The sequence below is a fragment of the Grus americana genome, chromosome 2, assembly GCF_028858705.1.
Source record: "Grus americana isolate bGruAme1 chromosome 2, bGruAme1.mat, whole genome shotgun sequence".
Lineage (NCBI taxonomy): Eukaryota > Metazoa > Chordata > Aves > Gruiformes > Gruidae > Grus > Grus americana.
In genome coordinates, this window is record NC_072853.1 from 89,245,355 (window position 1) to 89,259,393 (window position 14,039).

Sequence of the window (14,039 nt, forward strand, 5' to 3'; positions counted from 1 at the left end):
CAGGATAAAAAGGCTCTGCCCTGACATTGGACCCGTGGGACATCAGAACTTTAAAAAGAGTTCTAGATAGCTGGTGTATTTATCCCATCCACCCGTTCACCTGTGTATATGATATGTATGCCTGATGTGTTTAACTTTTGAAAGCAATAATTTGGACCAAGGCGACTGGGCATTTCGACATAGAAGTACCTGAACAAGACAGGTACATTTCTAATAAATATTACTGAGATAGTTTTGACTTCAAGGACATGTATTTCCCTCAGGAAAGGGAAAGAGGTTACTAGCTATTCAGCTGTCACAAGACATTTTACAGCGTGTTTTATTGTTATTGGCTTATCTTACTTACTTAGTCTCCTCAATAGCAGAAGGTCATTCTCAAGCAGCACTTCTTCTTCTTCTTCTTCTTCTTCTTCTTCTTCTTCTTCTTCTTCTTCTTCTTCTTCTTCTTCTTCTTCTTCTTCTCCTTCTCCTTCTCCTTCTCCTTCTCCTTCTCCTTCATTACTATTATTATTATTATTATTATTATTATTATTATTATTTGTTCTTTGTCTTGAACACAGTGTTTTAGGCATAAGCATTTGCCTTATCTTTTTCCTTAAAGACAAATTGATTTGCGGGTGGTCTGCAAGGACTGAACACGTGCTGTGTGCCATGCCCATCTATTAATGCTTTGTGTATTTGAATCACCGTATTACATAATAGCCAGTGATTCAATTACAAAACCAAAAAAGTAGTGGGTACAACAGACACGATTGCCTGGTTGCTATGGGAAGATGAAATCATTTCAAATGTAAGCTGCTCATCTGAATGGGAGAAGAAGTAGATTAAGGTCATTGTGTAATTACAGTTTTTAGCCCAGGCACTGCAGCATGGAAAACAAATATGTCCAGTCTGCTTTGCCAAAAACATTCTCTAGACCTATTAGAATCTATACAGAAAAAGTAATTTGTAAAAATTGACATTTGAATAATTATTTTAAGTATTAGATTCTACAAAACAAAGCTTGTATAGTGGTTAAATGTGTGGTAATTCATTAAAAAGCTTGGACAATTGTGTCTGCAAGCATGCAACACAGGTACCTCCAAATGAGTCTGCAGAGTCAGTGGGTTAAGTCCTTTCAAGAGCAGCAGAACTGTTACTGAGCAGGTTCTGTTAACCACCTTAGAGGAAGCTGTAACGTAAAGGGATCCATGATGTTCTCAATAGAGAAAAGTGTAATTAGCTTTGGAAAAGATGCTTTTTATTTTATCTGTTTACTATTTTCTGAATCATCACAACAGTCTGTGTTTTAGCATGCTAGTTAATAGCCCCATCCCCAGTTAGTGCAGATTTCTGGTTTACTGCATTTTGGATGCAATGGAAATAAAACCCCTTGTTACTATCTTTGTTTATTATAATGCTTCTACCATAGTGTCTGGGTCTCTGAAAGATGCAAGTTTAGAGAACTAACTTCATTCTAAACTGTTAAGTTAGAAAGTCTTATGATCTCTATTTCACACATCAGAAACTAAAATGCAAAAAGACTAAAGCAAAATACTAGGGTTTTTCAGTCTTGAAGTAAGACAGCAAGTAGTTTCCAGAGTCACTGGTAAAGAGTAAATTCTCAATTTTTAGATAAAAAGTCAGATTTAGAGCATTTAGGTATCCACAAAAAGAGATTCTAAGGAAAACCTTGTATTGCACTCCTATTCTCTGCATTTCAAGCCTGGATTCCTTTAGGTGATTAAACTGACTTATCTTTTTTTTTTTATTTTTTTTTTTCTTAATAGGGAATTTGAGTTTTGAGCCTTCTCTCAGAGAAACCACAGAGGTGATCTAGCTACAAGGAGGAAGCAGGGTAGACTAGAACTGCAAATTGCTGATAGCCAAGTGGTTGCTATTTGCCTGAGATACAGAACACAACTGTCACATTTCGAAAGGATGTTGAATCCTCATCCCAGGTGAGGACCTGATTTCTTAACTGGTGCGTGTACAGGGCTAAACTTTCTAGTTGGAACTGCTTGACTGAATATGAATAATTTACTGACTCTGAGGGAGAAAGTAAGAGGAACTGTATAGCTCACCAAGTAACTGCATTCCTCTTTAAGGTAAAACACGAACCCACACTTTCTATCAATCAGCAGAGTTTTCTGCTTTTGAGCCACATAAGATAGTTTCTAAAGAAGAATGTGAGTGGTTCAAATATTGCCATGGAGCAGGGCCTTAAATTCACAGTTAGGAACCTTAGTCAACCCTAATATAAATAGTTTTTATATGAGGTGACATATATATATATATGTCATCCGATATAATAAAGTTTCCTTAGGACACTTTGGTACTAGTAAGTTAAGCAGGTGACACATGGCAGTGACAATGACGTATGACACTGGCAGTGACACATGGAGAGTGGATTGAGCATTTTATTGTCTTTCCAGGCTGAATGAATCTACCAAACAGAAATGAAAGATATATTATCTTTCTGTTGTCATGACATGCACCCACTGAATTGTGTAATAGGAGGGAGAGTCTCCCACAGACAAATTTACTGTAAGACCTTTTTGGTTTTGCACTTAGTGACTAACTGAACATTAGCCAGTAGCACAAAGCAATCTCCTTATTTTGTCTCCCACATTGATTGATGTGTTTACTTTTTTTTTTTAATATACTAGAATCTGTATTGTCAACTAGATTACAATCAAGATAGAGACATTGTCTCTAACATTACTTCATCCTCATTCTTTCATTGTGTTGTAAAGTGCATTGCAAGCCTGCAATTATTGCAAAACTTAGGAACACTCCTTCAATATAATGATGTTAAGAATATAGTCCTGAATTCCTATAGAATGACAATGCTGGTGTTCAATGTGTATTCGCTCTTTATTTGGAAGTTCTGTTTTCATTTGCTGGAGCAGTTGGATGATTGGAGGTTACCAGTGGTGGCCTTCCTTTTCCCTCCTCTGGATTCACCATTGGAAAGCACTAAACTTATATTTAGTGTAGTGACTGAGAGTTCTTATTAGTTAAGACTGGAAAAAAAATCACTTATTTTGCTAGGTATGCCTCTAACACAAGAAAAGACACAGGTCCTATTTAATTCCTTTCCTTTTTTGTTGTTGGGATTTTTTTTTTTTTTAGGGATCACAAAATTAGGTAGAATGACAAAAAAGATAAATGAGTCTTTACTCCTATACTAATGTAATTATTTCTGTTTTCAGACAGAGCTATTTTCAGTCCCCTTCCTTTAAGGGCATTAAAAGCATGATGGCTCTTTAGACCCTAGGCCTCTCCATATCCTTTGAAATTAGGAAGTCATTGCCTTTGAATGCTTTTCTTTGTCTTCAAAGACATTTGGGCATCTGTATCTTACTATTTTAAACCCTCCAATAAGTATAATCTTTTGCTCTTGTTAGACCAATTCTCTTCATGCTTGGTACTGGGACTTCATAGCAACTTTAACAGGTCAATTTGCTTTCTCTTTCAAATCTCCCTTGTCAACAAAATCAAACGGTATTTCAATAGAAACCTAAATTCATGGGCAGGCAATGTCACATATTTTCTAATAATTTTTAAAAAGAATAATTTAGTGAATCTTCTTATAATGAGTGCTAATATCTTTATTTTGAAAATTTATCTGTTCCAATCATAATTAATACACTGACTCATATTATTGAGATTCCTTTTTAAAAATGCACTGGAAAAGTTATTTCATTATACTAATGGTTTTCTCTTGATGAAAATAATTATGAGAAATTTAATTTTAAAAGATAAATTTAGTTATATTTAATGCAATTCATTGTTTCCAATTTAATAAAATATCTTTTTTGTTTTATTTTCTTTTTTATGTTCCACACTTGCTTTTTCTTTAAAAAACTTCCTACTAGCTGCTACCCATTTTCGCTCTTCTGAAAACATGACAGCATTAGTAATAGACATTTAATTGATAGCCAACCTCTTTCATGTCTAATATTTGATGAAAATTAAAATTCAGAATTTCGTGGCCTTCCAAATTTTTGGTTGTCTTTGGGCTTTAAGATGTGAGAGGGGTATCATTTCTCACAGGTTCATTTAGAAGAATAAAGAAAAAAATAAAGAATGAATATCTGGTTACATTTAAGTTTTTTTTAAAATTCTCTGCAGAAATGGCTCTACCTGTGAGAAATAATACCCCTCTCAGATGTAACTTATTACAAGTTGCAGGTTCAAAGATTTCTAAACTTTAAATAATATGGGGTCAGCTTTTGAGAACCTGCCACCTCTGGAAGAAGGTACCTCAACAGTATACTAGCACAGAATAAGACAAAATGTAAAGAACACCCACAGCTATGAGAAGGAAGATATATTGCAAGCGTATATTTGTAAAAAGCTTTAGTCTAAAAAGACCAGAAAAGAGCTACATCAGCAAGAACTGCTTCATAATCCTGTATTTAGAGAGTTTTAATCTGAAAGTTTACATAGTCACACTGCAGGATAATGAAAATTGATAGGATTACAGCATAAAAGATGGAGGTGTAGAGTGGTAAGGAAAGGATGAATACTCTAGAAGCTCAAGACACTGACAAGAAATCCATGAGCTAATGAATAAGTGTATGTTTGGGAGTCACGAGCCCAGATTCTGTGACTGATTCATGTGACATTACACAGACTGCTTAATATACTTGGTTTTTGCTCATTTGTGTTCAAAATGGAAATAAATGCTTTCCTGTCTTTTTCAAGCACTTCCAGCCTCGGGATGACAGTGTTCACATTTCTGTGCTGTTGCTAAAGCTGGAGTATTTTATCAGCAATATTGCTATCAATAATGTGTGTAATGTACAAAACAGGAATAATTTTCCATTTTCCTTTGGCACAGGAAATGAAATGGTATATTATAGTATGTATTTATGGCTTATGTGCCAAGTAGTGTCTGCATTTCTCTTTGATGCTGATCATTTCTCAAAGAACGGTACATGAAATGCCAAATGGAAAGAATAGTAACAGACACCTAATTGTTCATTTGTAGTTATGCTTGCAGCAATATATTCACTTGGCTGTGTGGAGTCCTAAGCAGTAAATTTTTTGTGATTTCAAATTTGGTGTCTAACATCTAAAAGTTATTATGGGTTTTGCTTCTACAAGCAAACAAACAGTATTAAAACAGTGGTTGTGTCTGTCTTCTCTGTCTCAGAGAGGAATGAAAGTAAAACTGTCCCCCGTCTCGATCACTCCCTCTGTAAACTTTTAATTCCCAGCATTACCTAACCAGTAACGCGACAGGAGGAAATTGAAAATATGTCTTCCTCTTCACCAAAGGAAAACATCATAATACTTGGTTAACTAATTAAATCATTTGAATAATGTATATTATAAATAACTACACCCCTTTCTGTTGTCACTTGCCGTACAAGCCAATTTCTATTCGATGTCCACAGGTTCTGTAAGTAAATGTATACTTCTTCAAATATTGCACAAGCACATATAAACGCACACTACCTAAAACAAAGCAGTAAACCAGTGTTTATATTCTAAATTAGAGAGCTAATATTTAAAACAGCAAAACATCCTACCAGTGAGATTATAGCATTTCCGACGCTGATAGATGTAATTTTTGCTTGGGATAAATTACTCTGGAGGTTTAAACTGGAAAAAGTAGATCCTTGACCAGTGCTAACTTCCACAGCCAATGAAGCTGTGAAAGTTTAGACAACAAAGGCATCATCTGCCCTCAGCTCTGTTCAGAATTGCTCATCATCACAGTTCAATTTGTGCTACGCTAAAAACACAAAAATAAAGTCTCCTAATGGAGCTCCTGACAGAAAACTTTGTCAATTAAATGCCTTTTTTTTTTTTTTACTTCTTTTTTCCTTTTAATGGCTTTCTTCCTTTTATTGTCAAAACATGACCATGTGAAAGTACAGAAAGAACACCTGCATTCCACTGTGGGAAAAGGTAAACCTCTGCATCATGCAGTAATTTTCAGATGTTATGGTAGCTTTCAAATTCAAATAAAGAAAAAAAAAAAAGCAAAAACACAAAAAAAAAGAAAGAAAAAAGACAAAAGGAAAAAAAGGGAAAAAAATTGAAACATTTAGAAATGACCAAGATTCTTCTTTAGCTTTTAGACAAAAAATAACATATCTAGGCTTTTTCATTCTTCATCTCTAAAAAGAAATCATACATTACATGGTATCTTATGAGAACTACAGATTCCAGCCTCTCCACCCCAAAAGAAAATACAGATAGCAGAGAGTGTATTGAAGTTATGGTTATAAATGGCTATGACTGAGTTATGCAAATGAAAATATAAACATCAGTACTGAACTCAAAGTGTCTTGCTTAATTGAGGATGGATACGATTAGGATTCTGGCTTATTATCAAGCTGAGATCTGAAAACTGTTCCCTCTTTCACCTAGTTACCAAGAACAAGTTGCATGCATGTAGTTTTGCCTGTGAAGCAGTTTAAACATTTAAATTCCAATTTTAGATCCTCAAAAAAATATTGCCTTCATTGTTGATTTTCTTTTTTTCCCCCCCCAAACTCACCGGTCATCTAAACTTTTTCTGCTAACGGTGCCCAGTAACACTTGAATTTCAATGTTACTGACTGCTTCGTTGCTCTCAGCGAAACCTTGTCCAGTCGTACCAATCTGGAAGAGTCTAGTTATGAGGAGGAAGGAAGATAGAGTTTGCAAAACCAGATTGCTCCACATCCAGAGTTATTTTCTGCAGTCCATAAGCAGAAAGCCATAAGCATCATCCATACAGTATTTTTTGCAGTGGCATTCTTCCAGAAGTTACCTTTATTTAAGGCTGTCAAAGATTTTCCAATATTCTGAAGAACACGAGACACAGCTGGGGAGAGAGTCACAGTGTTGAATCGATGCTTAAGTGGTTGATCCAACTACAGAAGCCCTGGCCTGTTGGCTTCCACATTCTGATCCATAGAGCCAGCCTGTCTGACATTTTATACAGCGTGCACTCCGTATAAAAAGCCTGCATGAACCCAGCACGTAAGGAGCAGCAGCCGTTTATCATCAGAGTTCAGTTCCTGGGTTATGAGACTGTCCACTTGGCCTTGACTCCTGGTGACTGATGAAGTAGTGAAAGTAAAACATTGTGGTCTTAACTGCCTTCGGCCATCCCAAAATGTCACAAGCATGAAGGCTTAGTAACAATATACAATGATATTTAGTAGCATTTAAAGGCCAAGGTTTAGGAAAAAAGCTTATACAGGTCAATTCAGAGGTAGTAGCTAACACATTTTATAACACATTCCTATGTTTTGTCTAATTTCTCACAAGGGATTAAAGGAACTGAACATGATTCTGTGTGCTCAGTTAGCTCATAGCATCCGTATGCACCTCTAACTGCTCACTGATAAGAACTCGTAGAGATCGTTCCAAGTTGTGCCGTTGTGCCAGCAGCTTGCCAGCAGCACCCTTACAACATTTTCAGTGCTGCTGGTGAGACACGTGACACGTACTCTGCTTTCCCCCTGACAAGGGGTTCATCCAGTCGGTCATTTTTCATCCAGCTCTTTCTACGTTAAACATCTTTATCAGCATGGTCATCTTCTGACCGGTATCTTAAACTGCTGTGCCTCTTCCTAACCAGCACTTCACTGTGACTGCTTGGGACAACCGCCTTGCCTAGCAGCGATTCCTCGTGTTAATGATGGCAGAGAATTGCGCTGTAACCTCTGCCGGCTTTCGTAATGACAAGCTGATTAGCGCATGGCTTCTGTCAAAGAGCGGGTGATCAGCCTGTTGGAAGATAGACTTCCTTAGGAGGGGGTAGACAGCTCATTTCTAGAGGTTTAGCAGAGCACAGCATCCAAGAGCTGAAATGTGCGTGAAGTATGTTTAATAATAAATATCTGTGTTTCCATAGGAATGTTGGTAAACAGCAAATCAGGTGAACTTACTCCATATTCAGCAACCCCCAGAAAAGACCTGTAAAAATAATTATGTGTACACAGTAATAATAACTGTGTAGTCCAGTAAATATTAAATCTTTCCTCTAGACGTCAAAAGATATTGCTTATCTACCTTTTAATGGACTTTTATTATAATAATTAAAATAATTGCTCCTCATCCATAGTTAAGAAAATCAGGTAAAGATGGTGCTTTTACAAATGTAGGGATTAAGACACAAATCTGATGAGCTGCAAAATCTAGGAAAACAATTAACAGTATAATTTAATTTAACTGGCATCCATTTACATGATACTGAGCCAATGAAAAACAAATATAAGTTGATTTTCAGAGGGAATTAAAAAATAATATTCCACAATGTCAGTCACTGTATTTTTAGGATAGCGAACAAATTTGGTGTTTTGCTTCACTGAATTACAATTTCTTTTCAGCAGTATTTCTGTTTATATGTACTTTTCTTGGTTTATGAAGTATTTAATTAAGTGCTATGAGGCATTCTGATTAAAAACAATGAGTATAATCACCGTAAAATGATATATATGTTTAATAGTTATTTTTTAAACTAATAAATAGGTCTGAAAATAGAAGCATGTAGGCAATCATCATTCAGCCAGAGCATCCTGGCAGGCTAATCAGAAATCCATTTTCAGCATGTTATTTTTGTTAATAGTTTGGAAGTATAAATAAAATAATTGCCAGTAAAAGTTACAGATGAGAGAAACTGGTAGGGTTCTAAATCTGCAGAGAAACCTTGCTTAAAAAACTAACCCATTTTTATCTTCATAAACCTCAGATGATTATTTTTCAGAGTTTACAGAAAACCAGCGAAAATTCATATACTGTTGCAGGTGTCATGCCTAGGGAGAGGACTATAGATGAAGGAGGGGAAAATTGTAGCTTTAAAAGGGATCTGGTGTCCTTTAGTGTATTATGCTAGACCACCTGTTAGAAAATGAGTAAATGTGATCCTTGATGTGAACACAAAGTAGAAGGTGACAAGGGTATTATAACTTCAGTGACATTATTATTACTTCAGTGCTGGCTGAATATGAGCCAGCAGTGTGCCTGGGTGGCCAAGGTGGCCAACAGCATCCTGGCTTGTGTCAGAAATGGTGTGGCCAGCAGGAGTAGGGAAGTGATCATCATCCTGTACTCAGCACTGGTGAGGCCACACCTTGAGTCCTGTGTTCAGTTTTGGGCCCCTCACTACAAGAATGACACCGAGGTGCTGGAGTGTGTCCAAAGAAGAGCAACAAAGTGGTGAAGGGTCTAGAGCACAAGTCTTATGAGGAGCGGCTGAGGGAACTGGGGTTGTTTAGCCTGGAGAAAAGGAGGCTGAGGGGACACCTTATCGCTCTCTACAACTACCTGAGAGGAGGTTGTAGCCAGGTGGGTGTTGGTCTCTTCTCCCAAGTAACAAGCGAGAGGACAAGAGGAAATGGCCTCAAGTTGTGTCAGTGGAGGTTTAGATTGGATATTAGGAAAAATTTCTTCACTGAAAGGGCTGTCAAGCACTGGAACAGGCTGCCCAGGGAAGTGGTAGAGTCACCATCCCTGGGGGTATTTAAGACACATGTAGATGTGGCACTCAGGGACATGGTTTGGTTTAGGGGTGGACTTGGCAGCGTTAGGTTTATGGTTGGACTTCATGAACTTGAGAATCTTTTCCAACCCAAATGATGCTATGATTCTATGATTAGCATGAAAGTTTTTGCAATAGGAAGTTCAGTTTTATTGTCCATGTTAGTAAAAAGATGCTTGACAATAAGTGTCTTCAAAGTGAATAAATAAATAGATAATTATATTTTTTGGCCTGTAAAATCTGATTATTTATGGACCTTCTGGAATGACAAATAATGATTATATAGTAGTCAGAAACCTTGAAATGTGCTGAGGTTTTTGCTCATTTCAGACATCTAATAAAAGGCTCTAAATATTTGGTAGAGGTAAAAATTAAGAAAATCAAATACAACAACCAAGTTAAGACCTGGCATGTCTTTAAGAGTTTTATAAATTAGGTCCACTTACTTTACAGTGCGAATCAGGCTCTAAAAGCAGCTTAATTTTACATTCATTTTTCCTGACAATATCTTTGTTTGACTTCATAGCACAGAAGTGGATTGAGGATCTTAGCTTTCTTGGGCATGTGACATAAACAAGCCCGTTTGCAAGACTGACAATGATCCAAATACAGAATACTTAAGATTTGGAAAAAAAATCTGAAAGTCATAGTGTAGATGAAGATTTCACATTCTGTGCAACCTGGATTGCTATGTCTTAGGGTGCCTAGTCATGCAAAGTTGTCTTAAATGGATGTGGCACCTTGGCAGGCCAGCATTACTGCCTGTTTTTTTGTAACTTGGCAGTAGAGCCTAAAATAGTATTTCTTTTTAGGCACTGCATTATTATCCAAAACCAAAGTTGTACATATTGAAAAAAGGAGTCATAACAGTAAAAGAAAATTCACAGGTAACTAACATCCTAAATCTGAATAATGTCATTCTGTTACAGTGCAGTGGTGTTCCACCCCACTACAACTCAGCTATTGATATGAAAATATGGCTTTCTGTTATAAAATATGGTTCTCAGAACTACAAATCCTATGCCAAATGGATATCCATCCCTGATTTCTATGAACATATGAATTCTGTATATCCTGACTTTCTATTTGTCTCAGAAAAGAATAAACAAATTCTTCATCCTATCTCTTAGCAGTAATTAAAAAACAAAATGTACTTTACATATGGTAAGGTTTCACTGACCATTCATCACCTACCTTCGTGCTCAAACTCCTTCCTGTAACTATAAGAGAGAATAGAGGTGAGATTGTTGTTTGCATAGCAGAATTAAGATGCACAAAAGATAGTTGATTTGTTTAGCTTCCCAATTTTTTTCTGTTTTCTTCTTGCATGAATTTATAAGGTCCTAGCTTGGGAAATCCTTGTGGTGATAGACAATAAAAAAAGCAGCAAAAACTTTGTTTCAGCCATCCTACTGTTGACCTGTGTTTTCATGGATAAAACTGTAAAACAATATGAATGTATTCCCTACTTACAAGTTTACTGCACCAATTTTTTAATTATTCATCATGATAAACAGTTTCTCTGGAGGGCAACTGCTCCACGTAGGTGCTTAGATCTCCTTTGTTGATGCTGTAATCAGCAAAGGATTTCTTATAATCTTGTAGGATTTATTTGTGCCACTGTTTCTCAGTGATCTCAGCTATTCTACATAGCTAGTAATAATCTACATTTTCACTGTCTGAATGTGCCTAATACGCTGCACCAGATCAAAGGCTCATCCAGCCCTGTATCCTCTCTCCATCAGTTAGATGGAGTGCTTCTGTGCGCACTGGCAGATGCTGGAGAAAAGAGCACAAGAAAGTGAACAAATAGGGCATTTTAGGAATTATTAATGAACAAACAGAAAACAAAACAGAAAACATAGCACTGTTCGCTCACAGCTTGAATATTGTTGATAATTCTGCTTTCTTCTCTATCTGGAAAAAAACCCCAACAAACCCACAACCAAAAAAGCCTCAACAAAGAAAAACAATTTAAAACCGGCTCTCATAAGGACGTACTTGAAGATAAGGTTAATCTTCCTAATGAGTCATGACAAAGTAGGCTAAGACACTCCAGTCTGGGTGTCATGGAGTTGAAGAGAGGCAGTACAATAGATAACTACGCAAATGTGTTAATGGGGTGGTGAGCAGGGACTGTGGTTGGTTGGTTGGTTGGTTGGTTGGTTGGTTGGTTGGTTGGTTTTACTGTCTCTTCTAGGGCAATGATTTAGATGAAATCAAATGAAGGGATCAGAGGAAGGTCAAAGAAAACATAATCTGCTATGTACCTTCTCCAAATCACTGATGATTTGGGAGACCTATGTCATTCCCTTTCCCATCTCTTTTCTAAAAAATCTCAGAGTTTAGTTACTCTTTCCTTCAATGGAGTTGTTCCACATTTCTGACAGTTCTTTTTGCCTCTATTTCTTTTTATATTTCTCTTTGTTTCCTTTTCATACAGAGATCATAACTGCATGTAGTATTCAAGACAGGGACATATTAGAGCTCTATAAAATGATATCCCATTTTTTCCTGATCTTTCCTGTTAAATTCTTACACCTCACTTAACTTTTTAAACATGTTTCTAGAGATGATCTATCTATAAACTCTTGTCAGGGAATACTAACTACAGTCGCACATTAACGAAGATTTTTTTTCTTATGTATTAAAACCTATGATCCCTGAATTTTATTTGCTATTTTATTTCTCAGGCATTTGGGATAGAGATCCTTCACAGATCTTGATAGTCAGCTTTGATAATTGTGCATAAGAGACTTTGCCATTTATTTTTTATCCTTGTTTCTGTATTCTTTATGAAAGCATCGAACAACTGGCATCCCACTACTTTCTTTATTTGTGAAAATTATATTTCAATTTTTTAATTTTTTCTTCTTTTTGACCATGTGTTAATTGATAAAATGTATATATGAATGCATACTTTGTACATATTTTGTATGCAGGTTTTGGCAGAAAATAGCTTCCTCTATTAATTAATATCCTGGTTTTGCGGAAATGGGGAATAAAGGAAAGAAAAATATTTTCTGCCAGCTTCTGGCTATGATTCAAGCATGCAAACATGTCACAAAAATGTAACTCAAATTTATGATTAGTTTTATCCAGTAGATGTCTGACAGTTGCTAAAGAAGTTAACGATCTCTGTATAATCAATGCATTTTAGAAATTCTTCTGGCTGAGTATTGACTACAGTAAGAAGTCACTTAGGTTTTTTTTAATTTATTTATCTTAAGATGCTGCCTTTGGCTCTGCTTTTGCTTGTCCTTTGGAGTTGGGCATCCATAAGAGAGAATACAATTTTTTTACTTTGTCTAGCTTTCCTATGCCATCCTGGTGACAAAACAAATAGTATATAAATTTACATTCTCTTTTTATAAATGTTTTTCCCCTCTCTCATTGGATGAATGTTTGAATTATTTCTCATGTGGGTCCCATCACTAGCAGGTTGCTTACACTGATGCTAAGAGAAAGATTCAGTCTGTCTATCAATCTAATTTAGCCTCTGTACATGCAATCTTCATCATGTCTTGTTTTTTGTTGTCAATGTCTTTTGTGTGGGAGACATAATTTAGGGTAGTTTTAGTCTTACCTGTTTTACTTGCTTTGAAACAAATTGGAAGTGCGCTCTCAGACAGTTAGTGAAGATTGGAAACCAATAATGTAAGAGCAATATTTTTTTAAGTGTTTGAAACATATCATGAGTGATATTCTGATTAATTTGCTGTAATACTCTGTGAACTCAAACATATGTGATAAAAAGAAGTGTGACTATGAGGGACAGTATGCAATTTACTCAGTGTTTTTTCATAAATGCGTTGTGTTAAAATCTTTGTGAGATGGACAAATTAACAAATTTAATTGACAAAGTCCAACACTTGCTGACTCAAACTATTGGATTGATTGAAAGAGAGAAATTTATAGAAAAAACCTATTTTTTTCCTCTGTAAATGCTTCTGAATTTAGATATGCTAAATTAGTTTTCTTAAAAATGGTGGAGTTCCTTAGAACTGTATAAGAACTAGACACATACTGCATAATTTTAGTCAGACTAAGTGTTTCTGCAGACCAATTCAGATAGAAAAATATAGAAAAAGTATTTTTGGATAATGATTTTTTCCATATTCATGAATTATAATTTTGTATACAATGTTTTGGCTTTTTAAGTTTTTCCTGATCTAGAGGAAAAGTCAACTTCATTGCACTTCTAATATCAGAACTGCAAAATTTCCTATGAAATAAATTTTTTTGCTTCCAAACAGTATTATAGATTATTTTTAAGGCAAAGAGATGTTTGAGAGTATATAGCTTAAACATTGAGAAAATACTAAGCTATGTCCGGTGGGAAAAAAAAAAAAAGAAAAAAAAAAAGAAATTTGCTATCATCTATTTTCACCCCTTTTTTATCTGTCACCGCTCTGAGGAGGGAATTGAGCTGTTGTTGGTCAGCAAGCGGATAGGACTTGCATTAGAGAAGAATCTCTCCAAGATGTATTTAATTTCGTATTAAGATATGGGGAATAGGTTGTTATTATTTTTATTCACAGGGACACAAACGTTGCAAAACCAGGAT

At 35.8% G+C, this 14,039-nt stretch overlaps 1 long non-coding RNA gene across 1 annotated transcript in view; it reads left to right on the forward strand.

Annotated features, from left to right (window-relative positions):
• The first annotated feature begins 1,805 nt into the window (after positions 1-1,805).
• Positions 1,806-14,039, forward strand: part of LOC129203012 (uncharacterized) — a 53,007-nt gene continuing 40,773 nt past the window's right edge. Inside the window, exon 1 of the long non-coding RNA XR_008575890.1 lies at positions 1,806-1,940. This is a non-coding gene — a long non-coding RNA (uncharacterized LOC129203012). The remainder of the gene's footprint in view (positions 1,941-14,039) is intronic.